This window comes from Nymphaea colorata, unplaced genomic scaffold, assembly GCF_008831285.2.
Source record: "Nymphaea colorata isolate Beijing-Zhang1983 unplaced genomic scaffold, ASM883128v2 scaffold0685, whole genome shotgun sequence".
Taxonomy (NCBI): Eukaryota; Viridiplantae; Streptophyta; class Magnoliopsida; order Nymphaeales; family Nymphaeaceae; genus Nymphaea; species Nymphaea colorata.
Window position 1 is genome coordinate 1 of NW_022205191.1, and position 5,276 is coordinate 5,276.

The 5,276-nt window shown below is 34.9% G+C and overlaps 1 pseudogene; it reads right to left on the bottom strand.

Moving 5' to 3' along the window:
- Positions 1-1,618: 1,618 nt before the first annotated feature.
- Positions 1,619-4,218, bottom strand: LOC116245480 (SKP1-like protein 1A; annotated as a pseudogene).
- Between the last annotated feature and the right edge of the window lie 1,058 nt (positions 4,219-5,276).

Consider the following 5,276-nt stretch of genomic DNA (forward strand, 5'->3'; position numbering starts at 1 on the left):
ACGTGTTGTTTAAGACCACAAAACGACTAGCTGGTCCAAGCGAATTCAAGTTGAATGACTAAAACCAATGTTGTACCCTATTGATGGGACCAACAAATACGCCATACCATAACGTATGACAACCAATTGTTATATGATTATTGTTATGATACGGATGCGTATCGTACGATACGATCCGTATCAAATAAACGATACGGTACGAGTATTACACACGATACGCAGTGCGTTATCGCACCGTATCGTACGATACGGGCAATACACCTCTGTATTGTACAATACGGTTTATTTTTGCGTCTTATTTTGAAACGGACACTCCTTCTCTCTCTCTTTTCTTGTTCTCAACGCTGCTAGAGACGTGGGAGAGAGATTTTCTCCATTTGCATTAAGATTTGCCGGTGAAGTCGCTTTATTTCTTGTGTGGGGAGTCTCGGGATGGTGGGGAAGCTTGAAGAAAGAGGGTTTTTTGGTTTCTAACACCAAGAAGGTAAGAAATAACTCATTTTTGCCGTTGAATCATTTCATTTCTCTTATTTCCTGCATTTATTTGTATGTTTTTACTTGTTTTGTGAAGCTATAATGTCGGATCCTGCATGGCAGTGGTGCACAAGGGTGAATCCTAAAGATAGGTTAAGAGTTAAGTACAATTATTGTAAGCAAATCATATCAGGAGGGATCTCTCGCTTTAAAAACCATATAGCTGGTAACACAGTGATGTGGCTGCTTGCAATGGCTCCCAAGAGAATCCATTGCCAGCGTATGTAAAGCACCAGTGTATGGAGCTTCTTAATGCAGTGAAAGCAAATAGGATTGAAAAAGAAATGCAAGATGCAGAGGAAGGATATGGGGACCCACATGCAGAGGAAGAAAGTGAAGGTGACGACGTTGAGCTTGAAGAAGAACATGTTGGTGTCAGTTTGGGAACAGCTAAAGGGAAAAACATTATGCATACAGGTGGTTCTTCAACTGCAACCAAAAAAGAAGAGGTGAAAAGTACCGGAAATTCAATTTAATGTTAAAAGTTCAAAATAAATTAAAAAAACAAAAAAGATAAAGAAAAAAAATGTTTTCCATTAAAAACATGTTCCACATAAATATAGACTTATGGGAATAAACATCAATTAACATAACATGCTCATAATGTTACAAGTAATAACACATTAAGAAAAAACTTTAAAGTTCTAAGCAGACAAGATGAAATTATTTAAGCAAATAAAAAATGAAAACAATAAAATATCATCTATTTATTGTCCATCATCTAATTATAACACTTGCACATGATTTTCTACCAATCATTTTCCTCACCTTTGTGACCATTGTCATGCAGGATTGTTTGAAATTTGATGCCATATCTTCACAAAACACTAAATCTACAGTAATCTTTACAGAACAACAGAAATCTACAGTAAAAGTGATAGATTTTATACATTTTGTGAAAGAAATCAGGAATCTCTTTCTTCAACTGCAAGTCAATCTCCCACACTCAGATCTTGAAATCGATGTTTTCTATCTTAAACCCATAAGAGTGCCCTTTCAACAACTATAGTCACTTTGTCATTAGCTAATTAGTTACCTTACGTACATTTGTTACAAACTAGCTGATTTAGCATTGTTCACTTACATCCTTTCGGTGCACATCTCTACTTGGCTTGCTTTATTATGGTATTGCTGACCAAGGAAAGAACTCCCTGCATCGTCCTTGTGGAGTCAATTAAGATGCAGGTATAAAGGACATAATGGCCATACCCAGCCACTTGTTACTGAACAATGATATATATATATAAATATATAACACAAACAAGGTGTACTTTCACCATGCTATAGATAAATTAACCTGAAGTACATGATAATGAAAAAATGATCACCTTCTTTGTAACAGGATCTTCCTCAGTGGCATGGAAATTCAGATCCCGATCAAAATGATGATCTGTAAAGGCTCCCTAAAATAGAAGACAGAGTAAAAAGGATATCAATCACAAGATGAACAAAATCAGTCGTCCAAAGTAAGTATACTATCCATGCCAAAAATCGCATACCTTCCTGAGCATCTTTTTATGAAATGGACCTTTTAACTCCATATGAAGCCGAAGCATGTCATTGTTTGATGGTCCAGGGAAGAGGACCTTTCCTGTATATAGCTCGTACAAGCAGCAGCCAACTGACCTATATGTCCAAAGCATGGTCATACGGCAAGCCAAGTACTGCTGTTTCAAGAAACCAGTCAATAATAACCCTCACATCACGATTCGGAAGCATACACATCACACAAAGAAGTACCTGAATTTGCACACGCAACAGATTTTCAAAGTTGCAGTGAAAACAACTAATGAATAGAGATACAACCATACTTGAACAGAACCAAACGGAGGACTTACTGAACAGAGATACAACTATGGTGTAATCTCATTCTTCCCAACAAGCATAGCATTACCAAAATCACAAAGCTTCAGCACATTTTTGGCCTCATTCACCTGAAAAAGAAACAGAAGCACTGAACAATTGAGGACAAAAATATATAGTTAATTTTCCTTTTTTCTTTGACTTAAGGAAGACAATGCATCACGTAGCTAAGAATTCTCATGAAGAACTGCAACAAGCAATTTTTAATAAATCCAGATTCCAGGCTATCAAACTCTTATTTTAACAAAGTAAAAAGAGTAAAGATTAAGCAAAGAAGGCAAAATAATGTTATACGTATGAATATATATGGTACATATATGTATTATATATTTGTTACATATATAATTACAATATGTATGTATATTTTGAACTAGTATATATGCAGTATATACATAATAATATATAATCTCGTATATATTATTACATTATAACTATATGATCCCTGAATATAGGTTAAAAAGGGACAGGCAAAAGTATAATCAAGGCATAGGAGAAGTCCTTTCGGCATCAAACCTTCTAGAAATGATAACCTTGTGGGACAGATATCTTCAAGTTAAGGTTGCCTTCCTTGGAAGAGATGCTTTCCACTGCAATTGTCCTTGATTTCAGAGCCACAAATAAAGAAAAATGAAAATAAAAGGAAAGAGAAGAAAAATACAGAATTTAATCAGTTTCAATGGCAACAATTGAGTATAAGGAGGTGAATCAAAAATAATTTTCCTTTGTACTATCAAATTTAACCATCGACATGATAATGCCAAATATTTGAACAGTCACTTAAACGGGAATATGCGTCGTTGAACCTTCAGATGGGGTCATAAAATGGTGAAAAGAAGAAAAATCAGCATAGGCACTGTACATGAAAATACTCTAGACGATTAAGACGCAAATTGCTTGCAAGCCTTAACCCATATACAATTTCCTTTGACAGAAAGAAATGTTGATTCTGCACTTCCAGGAATTGAATTATGGACTCCTGTGAATCAAACTTCAAAGGCAGGAAAATCCATATTATCTAGAGCTTCGTGAAGAATGAATCTCACCATCCCTTCCACATAAGTGGGAATTGACCTCTCGAATGGAAGCTTCTTGTTGCCTCTTTCAAGTGCATCTCTCCATATTCTGTACCTTGCTCCAAGCTTATCATATGCCACAGGCCAGTTCCAAACATTTGCCCCATTGATCATCCGCTCTTGCTGACCTTCCACAAGCCATAGATCCTCATTTAAGACCTGCATGCAGTGTCTGATCAGTTCTAACACGAAATTCCAGAAGCGACAGTGATGTCATTTTATGACTACGATTTACGCAACCATTGGGTCATGCAGACAGCAAAATCTTGTCGGAATGGTTAGATCGCAAGAATCACAACCCCTAACCCTAAACCCAAAATAGAGGACCGAATAAAGAAGAGGGAGATGGCCGAGGAGAATACCAGAATGAGATTGAAGAGCATCGCTTGGTCCACCTCAACAAACTCGGCATCCCACGCCTTGAGCTCTTCTTCTTGGATCTTGTCGTCGACGTGCTTTTTGCAGTACTCGATTACCTTCGCCAGGATATTGTTGGCAACGTTGGGCAAGGGGATGCCGGAATCAGCACAACCATCCTCGATCATTTGTCTGATCGTTGAGATTCCTTCGCCACCGCCTCCTCCACCTCCAACACCTCGCCGTCGGAGCTCTTGACTGTTACCGTCTTCCCTTCCTCCTTCGCCATCTCCTCCCGAACCCTCTCGAAGCACCGGCCATAAGCCAAGATCAATCAATCCTCCTCTCCTTCTCGCCCTTATTAGCTGAGGCCATCAAAAGGTTTAATATCTTCCATGTTAGCTCATTAACTTACGGCCCCCAATACGCCCATTAAAAAAGCAACATTATGGCCCTTTACCGCCCTTCTGAAACTAGAGAGAATACTGGGATTTCTATTTTTTTGTGCTACTTTTGGTAGTCGTAATGAGAGAGAGAGAGAGAGGGAGACATATGTTGTTATATATATAATATGTTATATAACATGTATTACATGTAATATGTTACGTTACACACATATATATATATATACTATGCATATGTATATAGTTGCATACTGTAGTATTATGTTATATACAGATATATATTATATATACACTTTTATACATACACACATGTACATATAATATATTTATTATATTATATATACAATATATTATATATACACTTGTAGGCATACACACGTGTACATATAATATATCTATTATATGTAATAGATATAACGTGTTATATCATAATTATATACGTTTACAAATATATGTACATACATATGATATATGTGTATATATTAACGTATGTGTATATATACATATTAGCTATAACGTGTACATATGTTTTTTACATGATATATATAGTACGTTGTAGTGTTACATATATAATGCATAATATGTAACATATATATATATATATAACGCATTATATGAATTATATATAGTGTATATGTGTATAGAAGTTCTATATATTATATATGTAGAATGCAATGTATTATATACACATAATATATACATAGTAACATTGTACGCATACATAATACTGCACATATAATATGTTCATACATATATGTATATGTACATATATAATATATGTGTGCATATACCATATGTGTATAATATATGTATTATATGTACAGTACACGCATAATATATGCGCACACATGTTATATATATAATGTACATATGTATATATACACTATATATATAATATATAATATATGTGCACATATATTATGTATATAACATATAAAATATGTTATATATTGTAACTCTACATATACAAATGTTACATGTACACTTATAGTATATAGCAATTATATTACATATACTATATAAATATTATAGTATATAGTGTATG